Raw genomic sequence first — 13,283 nt, forward strand, 5'->3', positions numbered from 1 at the left:
TGGACAGCTGTCTTTTATACTGATAACAAGTTCAAACAGGTCCCATTAATACAGGTAACGAGTGGAGGACAGAGGAGCCTCTTAAAGAAGTTGTTACAGGTCTGTGAGAGCCAGAAATCTTGCTTGTTTGTAGGTGACCAAATACTTATTTTCCACCATAATTTGCAAATAAATTCATTAAAAATCCTACAATGTGATTTTCTGGAGAATTTTTTTTCTAATTTTGTCTGTCATAGTTGACGTGTACCTATGATGAAAATTACAGGCCTCTCTCATCTTTTTAAGTGGAAGAACTTGCACAATTGGTGGCTGACTAAATACTTTTTTTCCCCACTGTAAGTAATGGTTAGATCTGGTCCTCCAGGTTAATAACAGGAAATGAACCTACCAAGTGCTATGTTTATGATATAAGATTATTATCATTCAATTCAATTATTACCTTTATATACCAATGCCTTATTGATAACTCTACAGCAGGGCAATAAAGTCCAGGGGCCTCATTTATAAACCCTGCATACTTAGACCCCAGAATGTACGTGCGCCAGTAGGGGTGCATGGGTAAAATCACTGGGGAAGCCAATCCAGGAAAGAAAAACCATATTACAACCTATGTGTTGTGATAATTGCGTTGTTTGCACTACAACCTGTTAGTTCATATGCCTTGACACCGTGATATATAGGCCTAAAGGCCGAGACAATAAGAAGACACAGTGGCAGAATAAATTGAACCACACCTTTTGTTTCATTACAAAACCAGAGAGCAACTTTTGTCCGGTGAAGTCTACAAAACATATTGAATATAACAAACAGTTAAGTGACCTACAGCATGGTCAAGCAAGGTAATGTTTCTGACATTTTCGGACTACTAAACAACTATTGATTTAGAGCCACGGAGAGTTACCGCAAGTCACAAAGAACAACAGGAGCTGCCTCCACTATTCCAGGACCATTTTTCAACTACAACATTTCAACATCTAATCACTTAAAAGATAAAAGACACCAAAAACGATATAGTTAAGCTAAAGATGCTGTCCATGGTACTGATTTATGTGTGTGTGTGTGTGCCTGCGTGCAAGTAGAAAAAACATGTTGACTCACCCTACTGGTAGAGAAACTCCAACGCCATCCTCCTCTTTCATGTTGCCTAAACGGTCTATGAATCTGTCATACAGTACACGCTTTTAGTTTTTGTTGTCCTAGGCTACCTGGCTAAAATGCTTGATCGCTAGACTAACTTCCTTTCATGGACAACTATACGCGAGGCCAGATAGTTAACATTTAGCATACTACATCTAGCTACATGTTGAACTTCCATCCTCTCAGGCCAGGGGCACAATGTATGAATTTATGGTTGGATCAGAATCGCTGTTATAATCATTGGCCAGTATGGAGATTTTAAGGAAAACCACAAGTCCAAATCCCTATCTCAATCCATGGCTAATTTAGGAAAGGGACGATGTTTTGCTAGCTAGCCACTGAAGGACAATAACACAACACTATATAATTTTTAAAGACGTTTGGCTTGTGATGTGATTGGTCTGAAGCCAAATCCAAACTGGCTTCCCTTGACACTTTTGTTTGGTGCACCAGGACCATTCACAACTGAATGATGGCCGTTTTCAGTCAGAGTATTAATGCTTGTTCACATGAGTACAGTTTCAGGACAGGTCTGATTTATAATGGGAAACATGCATGGCGTGCTCCAAGTTTATAAATCTCTTTTTGTAGTTGTGCAGTCTTTTTCAGAAATGGCATATGCATGTATTTTGTCACGACTTCGGCCGAGGCTGCCCACTCCTTGTTCGGGCAGGCTTCGGCGTTCGTTGTCACCGGAGTACTAACCACTGCCGCCTAATCATCATCACAAACAGTGGCGGCTCCTGAAAAAAATTCTCAGGAGGGGCAATTTTTCTGATGATTTAGGTGACCTACACACATTTTAAAAAAGATATGTCCAGCAACAACATGAAGACAGGGGCAGCATATAAGTCAATACCAGAAGCATTTATTGACTGATCTGGGGAGATGGATTCCAGTTTCTGTGACAGATTATAAATAATCTCTGATGCCTTTGTTATATTAGCTTTTTGGTTGAATGTACTGTCGTAGTAAATATATAATGTTATAGCTTGGTCTGACTAAAATCTTGTGCATGACCCATTTTGTGTTGGGCGTTTGTTTTCAATCAATGCTGTTCCTATCCTATAACAATGGACAAAAGAGTCCTATCTTGTCAGCCTTGTCAGCAGGTGGCCAAGGACAACACCCACGCCATAGGTCTCTCAGTTCTTCCAACTCACGAGTTCTTGCTCTGAGGACACACACACACACACACACACACACACACACACACACATCATCACTGATAAACACACACACACACACATCATCACTGTTAAACACACACACACACACACACAAAAATCCCTCTCTTTAGGCTGAACATTTGAAGACAGAGAACCCGACTCAGAGCCAATGCAACAGTGGAGGGGACCTCGCCCAACTCATCAGGACCAATCAGAAGATCAGAACTACTAGATTCAACCTACATCATTTATTGTATAAAATGTCTGCACACAATGTTTTGGGGCTCTCTTCAGATAGCTCCCTAAGAGTTTGACGAACGAGTCCGTGCACGCGATTCCAGATATCTTTACCTCTGAATAAACTGCCTTTATTATACCATATCCACCCTGTCCAAAGTCTCTACTTGGTCTCAGTTCTCCAGTAAACTTGTGATTATCAACAGTACACAACGGTAACAAACAATTGGGGGAACTCACGGGGCAGATAGTAAGGTCGCAGTGACACAGAAAGCAGTTCAATGTCGGGGTACAGAGTCGCTCTCTTACCAGGATCGATTTTCCCTGTGACTGTCAGATCGCGGTCCGCTCTGACCAGGGTGAAGGGCCGGCTCCACTTCTCTGTCTGGGACTCTGTCATCCAGCCAAGTCTCCCAGCTGTATTGGATTCCGCTGCCAGCAGCGTTTTCATTATTTAGTCCGTTCAGTAGCGGGTATGTACACGATCAACAAGATCAGTCCAAAACCCACCACTGGAAATCCATGGTTGGCAGAATGTTTGTAAACTAAGTGTACAAATTAAAAACATAAAATAACGCCACTAAGTGTACAAATTAAAAACATAAGATAACGCCACACTGCAGGTCGCAACAGAGACGCTGCTAGCCGCTATTTTCTTAGTTACGTTCATGGTTACGTCACGTATGACGAAAGCGCGTAAGTGCAAGCCCACAGACACCCATAGAGATTGTATTGAAAGCTTTGAAATTTGAAAAAAATTGATTTTACATGGGAGTCTATGACAGACTTCTGGGCGATTTTCAACCTGACTGAAATCGCCCCAAAAATCGGGCGGGGCCATTTGAAGCACGACTTTAGCCTGATTTGACATTTAGTGGCAGTCAGATCAGATTAGAACACTGATAACTACTGTTGCCGTGATATAATTGATTAGAAAAAAATCCCTTCCTTTTCCCGTTTGGCAGTGCGTCACCCATATCGCCCTATTGAACACACCGCCCCTGATCACAAATGTCTTGTCTCGTTATCACACACACCTGGTTCTAATCCCCTAATTAGTCTGTGTATAAGTGTTTTCTTTCCCCCTTTGTCCTTGTGGGTGATTGTTTATTGTGAATGTTAGTGAAGCTCGGTGGAGCTCGTGTATTTTGTTAGACGGCAGTATTTTCCTGTGTGCCTTGTATTTTCCAGTGCACCTGTTTTGTGCCATGGAGTGTGTTTGACGCAGTTCTGCGTAAACCTGTATTTTGCGGATTAAAGCCTGTTATTCTGTGATTTACCCTCCTGCGCCTGACTCCTTCAACACCACCTTATCACAGAATCACCCACCGGAATATGGAGTCAGCGGGAGAAGAGCGCATGCCTGGAGTCGTGACACGGGTCCAGGAGCATTCCACGATGCTGGCCAGCTTGGGGGAAGCGATGGATTGGGTTCTTCAGGTTGTCCAACGCCTGGAGAGGAGAGAACCTGATCTGTCGAGACCAGCTGGCCAACCGGATCCAGCCATCTACACCCTAGCACCCGGAGGGATCCAGATATCCTGACCACGGGCGTTTGATGTACCCTACCTAGTGGCCTACCTTGGCTAAGGACGTGAGGGTGTACGTCTCCTCCTGCTCGGTGTGCGCCAGAGTAAGGCACCTAGGCACCTCCCAACGGGTAAGCTACAACCATTACCAGTTCCACAACGACCATGGTCTCATCTTAGTATTGATTTTCTGACTGATCTTCCCCTCTCCCAAGTGAACACCACCATCCTGATCGTTATGGACCGCTTCTCCAAGTCCTGCCGCCTCCTTCCTCTGCCCGGTCTCCCCACGGCCCTGCAGACTGCGGAGGCCCTGTTTACTCACGTCTTCCGGCACTCACGGGGGTGCCAGAGGATATCGTTTCCGACCGGGGTCCCCAGTTCACGTCCAAGCTTTGGAAGGCGTTCATGGAACGTCTGGGGGTCTTGGTCAGCCTGACCTCTGGGTTCCACCCCGAGTCAAATGGGCAGGTGGAACGAGTAAATCAGGATGTGGGTAGGTTCCGGCGGTCCTACAGCCAGGACCGGCCGGGGGAGTGGTCGGTGTTCTTGCCATGGGCAGAATATGCCCAGAACTCTCTCTGCCACTCCTCTACTAACCTAACACCATTCCAATGTGTTTTAGGTTACCAACCGGTTCTGGCACCGTGGCACCAGAGCCAGACTGAGGCTCCTGCGGTGGATGACTGGTTTTCGGCACGCGGAGGAGATGTGGGATGCTGCCCACGTTCACTTCCAGCACGCCGTGCGTCGTCAGAAGGCCAACGCTGACCGTCACCGCAGTGAGGCCCCGGTCTTCGTACCGGGGGATTGGGTCTGGCTCTCGACCCGAATCTGCCCCTCCGCTTGCCGGAAACTGAGCCCGCAGTTTGTGGGGCCGTTCATAGTCCTGAGGAGAATCAACGAGGTTACGTATAGGTTGTCACTTCCCCTGATTACCGTATTAACCCCTCATTTCATGTGTCTCTCCTCAGGCCGTGGTGGTTGGTCTACTCCAGGAGTCTGAGGTGCGGGAGGTTCCTCCACCTCCTCTGGACATCGAGGGGGCCCCCGGCGTACTCTGTCCGTGCCATCCTGGATTCGAGGCATCACGTGGGGGGCCTTCTGTACCTCGTGGAGTGGGAGGGTACGGTCCAGGGAACGGTGCTGGGTCCCGTGAGGGATATCCTCGATCCCTCCCTGTTGCGGGATTTCCACCCTGCTCTACGTCCTCCTGGTCGTCCCCGAGGCCGGGGTTGGCGCGCTGCTGGTGCTGCGCGCCGGGGGTCTGCCTCCCCTCCTTGTTCGGGCAGGCTTCGGCGTTCGTCGTCACCGGAGTACTAACCACTGCCACCCCAATCACCATCACAATTGTCTTGTCTCGTTATCACACACACCTGGTTCTAATCCTCTAATTAGTCAGTGTATAAGTGTTCCCTCTGCCCCCTTGTCCTTGTGGGTGATTGTTTATTGTGAAGGTTAGTGAAGCTCAGTGGAGCTCGTGTATTTTGTTCGATGGGAGTATTTTCCCGTGTGCCTTGTATTTTCCAGTGCACCTGTTTTGTGCCCTGGAGTGTGTTTGACGCAGTTCTGCGTAAACCTGTATTTTGCGGATTAAAGCCTGTTATTCTGTGATTTACCCTCCTGTGCCTGACTCCTTCAACACCACCTCATCACATATTTAATGTGAAATTCACATAACGGTTATAAATGAGGACCCTGCAGTTTGAGGAGGTTGTGAGGGAGGTTGTGAGGGAGGTTGTGAGAGGATTTTGCACCTATAAAATGTCTGTCAACTGTGACTTTCATTATCACACTGTAGCAATTTAAAAGTCACTGAATTTCAGTGAAGTAAGCAGAGGTAATGTACACCATCAGACCAAACACTTAACTTTGACAGAAATATTGAAATTAAACAATTCTGTTCCTCCATGATGTACACACTCAAAGGTGTAGTTCCCTTCATCAGATGGTTGTATGTTGGTGAAGTGTAGAAACACTCGGTCATCCTCTAATTGTAGTGTGACTCTGGGGTCACAAGTGAAGTCTTTATGGTCGGTCCGAAACTACACTTGACAGTCATTCCCCCCTTATCACTATCTGATATTACAAAACATAAATCACTAAGTGTTTGGGTTGGGCAAACGGATGTATTTTTTTCAGTCACTGCGAACATGAAGGGAAACCTATTGTGAGTGTACTGTTTCGTGGGATTTAGATTGAGCATTAGTAGTGAAGTGAAAAAGTAAAGTTGATTTCTTATTGACCAACTGCATCAGAACTGCAAAGCACAGTTTGTTGCAAAAATTACTGATGTTAAGAAATTAAATCTATCATGTGATACATCCCTCTTACATGCAACAGCTGTGCATGAACCCCACAGCACCAGAAACAGAACCAGACATACAAACATACTGACCAACTGCAGAACCAAACATTACTCAATATTGTCTGCTCAGACCGAGTACAGAACTTAACTTCTATTCAATGTTATTTGCTCAATAGAGGAACAAGGTAAAAAGCCAACCAAAGTCATGCTGGGTTGACTTAGTTATAATGGAGCTGAGAGGTCGAAGTGGTTCTGTTGTCTAGCTTCTACCTGTCTTACTGTTTCACAGGAACACTTGGCCCTCTGCTAGTGCATCTTGGTCTTTGTAACTGGGGTCTTTGCAGAGCACTCACCACAGAGAGTTCTAATGATCAACCACAGACACATCAACAGGTCCACTTCCTTCTTTAGACACAAACAATGATAGATTCTGCACCACCACAAGGCTGAAGGGTTCTTATATCATATAAGCCTAATGTAGATAATGGTTTGTTTTCCTCTAGAGTGGACATGCTGGGTTGGAGACATGCAGCCCATACAGTATACATATTACTATAGAGGTAATGGATCTTATTGGAAATGAGGTTTTAATGAATGGTTTAGTTTTGTCGTTACATCTCTTCACTTGAACATGTAATTCATGTAGGCCTACATGATCAACGGAGATGGAACATTGAAAGCAAGGAAAATACATTGTCATGAAGAATGTTTTGATGATGACTCTCTACTGCAGGGAATATATTTTACAAATGCAATACACTGACACCTGGTGGAAATGCACATGATCACATCTGTCCACAGGAACATTAGTTATACTTAATGTAATGTAGAGGATTCACATGATCACATCCATCCACATCATCTATCCACAGTAACATTGGTTCTATGTAACATAATGTGCAGGATTCATAAAGTAAGCGCTGATATTTACAGCTACAGAAGACGATCTACAGTATAGGATCTATTCAGCCAGGTGTCAGCAACCAATCAATGGAACTATATAAAGTCGAAGTGTATCAGCTGTAGAAATAGGGGCATTACAGTATTCAAGATATACAGTAAATGGATATACTGTACAGTTGTATATCCAGGGCTGGTGAAATACTATTTAACCCCTAGTGATAGAAAAAGGTGTCTAATGCCATGTCGTCATTGGTCAACGGAGCCAGAGGGTCAGGGGTTAGGATGAGGCAGCTGGAGTGTTGAGTACAGCCCATTGTCTCTCCTTGTTAACATGCTGTAGGGCTCAATGTCCTGTTGCTCCTCCTACAAAGACATTAACTTATGTCACCATATTACACTGAAAAATGTCATATGGGGCTGTGGAAATATTTTAAAATGTTGGCAAATTCAATTGAAAATGTGAAAGAGCATAGGTTGCAGATGCCTTACGACTCCAGGTAACAGAAAGCAATAACAGCCCTGACAGTCTTACGACTCCAGGTAACAGAAAGCAATAACAGCCCTGACAGTCTTACGACTCCAGGTAACAGAAAGCAATAACAGCCCTGACAGTCTTACGACTCCAGGTAACAGCAAGCAATAACAGCCCTGACAGTCTTACGACTCCAGGTAACATCAAGCAATTACAGCCCTGACAGAAAAGACAGTGTTGTTGCATCACCTCTTTAAAGGTGTTCCCTGCTTTCTGCTGTGTTCTCCTGCTGTGTAAAAGAAGAGAAGACTAGTGAATGATCATAGCATCACATGGTTTTACACAGCGGATGCTTTCTGGAGCAAAATGTTTCTACTTGTGTGTTTGTGCCTGCCAGTGTATGCTTTGTTTTTCCAACACTCATTTTTGACAAGGCAGGAAGTGAGAAGCTTCAACATTGCAGTTATTAGTGACCTAAAATAACCTTATCGAGTCAGACTTAAACGTAGGTCAAGTAGCCTATGTCATACGTTTGGGTATTCATATGATCTCAGATCTTGCCAGCTCTTTGTCACACCATTGACATTTAGTTGGCAAGAGAGCACAAACAAATCTTGGATCTATAGCCTACCGCATATTTCTGAGGCCCATAGTTCTCTATGTGAATTGTAGATCAGATTGTTATTTGAGATTGCACTTACAGTATATTATTACAGTACCCCCATAACAAAGTAATTGATTAATTAAATGATCAAATATGTCAAATACCCATAAATTCTTCTTTTAACAAGCTAATAAGAATGTCTTACCTGAGATGACATTTCCTCATGATTATTCCAGCAACGACAACGACGGCTACAAATCCTGCAAAGGCTGTTATTATCATGAAATGGAAAGAAAGGTTGTTTGTGACATGGGGTCCTGAAAGATAAAAGGGAAGAACTCATTGTGATCCTAGAAGTCTTGTTTCTCTTCCTCCACCCTCGTCATTAACATTGTTGACAGATGCTCCATTTTAAGACTATTTTTGATACAATCCAATTCACTTGGACTGAGATAGTAGATATGACTAAATGAGACCAAACGTTCACAGTACAAGCTAAATGTGTATTACAGATTGTATCTATTGCACTGACACGCAAACCAAACACTTACCATTGACAGAAACGTTGAGGTGCAAAACATTTATTCCTCCATGATTTACACACTCACAGGTGTAGTTCCCTTCATCAGATGGTTGAATGTTGGTGATGGATAGAAACATTCCACCACTCTCTGTCTGTAGTGTGACTCTGGAGTCACAAGTGCTGTCTGTACCATTTTGGTCAAACCGAAAGGACACTTGACACTCATTCCCACCACTTATCACTCTATCTATCTTACATATTACATAAATCATTTCATGAATGGTTTTGTTTGGGCAGGCGAGAGTGTGTAAATCTGCTCCTGTTTCCAATGTTTTCACTTGAATCTCTGTAAACATGAAGGGAAATGGGTTGTAAGTGTATTGTTTCATTTAAAATGTTTGTTTTGCATTGACTAGCATTACAATTGCAATGCACAATTTATTGCATTAGAGAAAGGTGCATAAAAAATAATTACACATATATAAATTAATGACAATATTCTGACTCAAATGTTGCTGCTTCCCTAAATGCAGTTCAAATTGTGCTGAGTGGAACTCCTTTTGTTATACGAGGTAATGCTAATGGCATTAACATTTCACAAATGAAATATGAGGACATTACCTCTTTCCTTTTTCAGTGTTGTACAAACTGTACATGCATGCTGTGTGTTTGAGAAAAGGACACGTCTTACCTTCAAAGGCTGTGCACACACCCCACACCAGCAGAAGCAGAGAAAGCCTGAATGCACGTCTTCCACACATAATGACCAACTGCAGAACCAAACGTTAGTCCAATATTTTCTGCTCAGACCTACAACAGATCAAAAGTTAAACTTAAGCACATCAAAGTGATGGTCCTTTGACAGTTTAGACCCAGTCACATAATCTCGAGACAGCCGAGAAGAGGAAATGGTGCTGTGTAAATGTATTCTAGCTTCTATGGGTTACTTTCACAATGACAATACATCTCTTGGGCTGTGTCTAGGGGCTATGCAGTGCAACCACCACATATATTAAACTACATGTCAAGAGGTCATCTTCCCTACTCTAGCAACAATGATAGATTCTGACATTACCCCAAGACTGAGGGGGTTTATATCAAGTGTATGTAAGTGATGGTTAGATCTGGTCCTCCAGGTTTTGAACCTACCAAGTGCTATGTTTATGATATCACATTAGTATAATCATTCAATTATTACCTTTATATACCAATGCCTTATTGATACATCTGCAACAGGGCAATAAAGTCCAGGGGCCTCATTTATAAACACTGGGTACTTATAAAATAGACCTCAGAATGCGTGTGCGGGTAAAATCACTGGGGAAGCCAATCCAGAAAAAAGCCATATTCCAACCTATGTGTTGTGATAATTGCATTGTTTGCGCTATAACCTGTTCATATGCCTTGATACCGTGATATATCGGCCTAAAGGCCAAGACAATAAGAATACACCGTGGCTGAATAAATTCAACCACACCTGTATTTAATTACAACACCGGAGAGCAAACTCTGTCCAGTGAAGTCCACAAAACATATTGCATGTAGTAAACAGTTACGTGGCCTACATTATGGTCAAGCAAGGTAATGCTTCTACTGAACAACTATTGATTTAGAACCACGGAGAGTTCCCGCAAGTCTCAAAGAATAACAGGAGCTGCCTCCACTATTCCAGTACCATTTTTCAACTACAACATTTCAACATCTAATCACCTGTGCTTAGTCTAATACAGTGACAACTAAATATACCAAAAACGATTTAGTCCAATCAACGTAAGCTAAATATGATGTGGCTGTCCATGGTACTGATTTCTCTGTGTGTGTGTGTGTGTGTGCGTTTGTGCAAGCAGAAAAACAATTTGACTCACCCTACTTGTAGAGAAACGCCAGCAATGCCATCTTCTTTCATGTTGCCTAAACGGTCTATGACTCTGTCATACAGTACACGCTTTTAGTTTTTGTTGTCCTTGGCTACCTGGCTAAAATAGTTGCTCGCTAGACTAACTTCCTTTCATGGGCAACGATACGCCAGGCCAGTGTCGTATCGAGTGAGTGGTGGCAATTATTGCTGATAAACAAAGGAGTCCGCTCATACTGAATCTTTGATCATAAGTTTATTCAGATCACAAGCTTTAGCATAAGTGACAGGTGACATGACACCCGGAGAGCGACGCCTCAGAATGGCTGCTCTGCCTTCTCCTTCGTTTTTCCCCCTATTTATAAACAATGCAAAAAGATGCTCCCTCTTCTGGCCAATCACCAGTCTCCCCTGTCTACAACACACTTCCTGTCTGTTGTATGTGGCGTTACACTAAAACATTCCCTCTTGATACTAAAATCAACATTCTCTCTGGTTCCTCTTAAAACATTAACAACATCATAATCTCAATACACTACATATTCCCTCCTTCGAGACTAAACTAAAAGTCTCGAAAACAAACAGAATAGGATTATGACCAGTAACAATTTATCTTATTGAGTATCTTTAACATTAAACCAAAAACATTCTCCTCTAGAGTGTAAATACCTTTCTATGAAATATGAACAACTGTTTATGAAGTGTGAATACATTACTATGAAATATGAACAAATCTTTATGGAGTGTAAGAGCGAAAAACTGTCCGGCAACCTTCCATCCATCAATCAAGACAGTAAAATTCTCTCACGGTCCCTCTGCCCCAGGCAACCACCTTCGGTACTCCAGATAAACTCATAACCCATGTAAATGCATTTGAAACTATGATGCAATTAAATACACATGTAAGCCCCTGCAAACAAAATCCTATCCAATAAATATTCATTGTAAGGCTGGTCAACCCATTGGACCTTACAGTGAACCTCTCCCTGCCTAAATTCCCTGTCCCTAATCATTCACGAAATAAACAAAAACATCTAAGATCCTCACATGTATTCAATAACATCAAACATCATTCTACAAAAATTAATACCTAAGAATATGACACAATTATGTATTACACATGTCTATATTTCATTGCAGACACTGGAATGTAGTCCCTACACTTCATCTCCCCGTAGTCTCCTCTTCCAATGGATTTGTTGATGATGGAATCGGCCACACCCTCCTTGTTTCATCTCCTCCAGTCATATTGTCCCTTCATATTGTCCATGTTTGAGTATTTCAATCTCCATATGTTCCCCAAATGCTTCTGAAAGAAAAGGAAAGACCAAACAGTATCTTTTGCAAAACAACCCTTTCAAATTAAACATCAATATCCACTAAGAATATAAAAATGATATATAAATGATGTATGAATCACATAAACCCATTCCCCCCTTGATTCATAAAATCATACTAAAAATCACACCAATATTGAAGAAATGTTTTTTTTTGAAAAATGATCAAATAATCAAAAAGAATGATATTTATTCATCAGTTCCACTTGTCCATCTTTATCCAGATCAGGAACAGTCAACACCGGCATCTGAGTGTTGTCTCCAGGCATCACTCTCCAACCTATCTCAATATCATAGCTTTCTCAAAGGTCAGTAACAAATTACAAACATCACACAGTGTTATCAAAGCTGCCATTAAATGTAACCCATCACTGCCCCTACTGGCCTACCTGATCTTGCAACCAAATCTTCTCAGATCTCCCAAACGCATCCCTTATATTCTTCAATGCATATATAACCCTAGTTATAATATCTGAACTATGTGGACTCAAAGTATACCTAATATTATCAATATGATCTTCCCAAATGTTACACCATACCATGGAAAAAGTCCCCCCTTCTCCCTTAGATTTATCCTTCAATAATAGGCTTGAAGACTATGACATGTAGCCATGTCTCTTTTCATCCAATTTCAAATATAACTTCAGATTTCTGTGTCCGGTGCTACCCCTCTTATAATGGTAGAAACCTCATATGGAAGCTTCAACGTTGACATGTAACAACATCCTGTCTATCCATAGGGTAAGAATATATATACTTTATCACCACAAACCCTCCAAATATCTCTAAAATTCCCCATAGTCACATTGTCAGGCAAAAGCTAACATTTTAACCATCAAAGTCCTGCTTTTATTTGTCATTACTACCCTTAAGGTCATGCATACCCAAAGTTATCATATAACCATCACAATCTGATATTCCCATAAACATACCCCTTACCTCATATGTTTTATTAGAACCAAACAACTTTTAGCCCTCAATGGTTACACCTCAAATGTTTCAGGGTTTGCTGTTACCTGATTTTACTTTCCATCTACCAAATGCACCCAAGTTAATTCACTTAACCCAATACCACCTAACCCTAGGCTTAAACAAATGTTTTGACAACGACATTATTTTATCTGTTACTGACTGTTGCTGCTACCACAGTCATGACAAAGCATAAGATTGACACATACTTGATAGAGGTCGAACGACCGTCTCTAACAT

The 13,283-nt window shown here is 42.3% G+C and overlaps 1 long non-coding RNA gene across 1 annotated transcript; it reads right to left on the reverse strand.

Moving 5' to 3' along the window:
• Positions 1-7,254: 7,254 nt before the first annotated feature.
• On the reverse strand, positions 7,255-9,065 carry LOC123485498. Its single transcript, XR_006659026.1, has 3 exons — positions 8,911-9,065; positions 8,565-8,676; positions 7,255-7,646 (listed from the first exon to the last, which is right to left on the reverse strand). It is a non-coding gene; the product is annotated as an uncharacterized LOC123485498 (long non-coding RNA).
• Positions 9,066-13,283: the final 4,218 nt, after the last annotated feature.

Source organism: Coregonus clupeaformis, unplaced genomic scaffold (assembly GCF_020615455.1).
Source record: "Coregonus clupeaformis isolate EN_2021a unplaced genomic scaffold, ASM2061545v1 scaf0713, whole genome shotgun sequence".
In the NCBI taxonomy this organism is placed as follows: domain Eukaryota; kingdom Metazoa; phylum Chordata; class Actinopteri; order Salmoniformes; family Salmonidae; genus Coregonus; species Coregonus clupeaformis.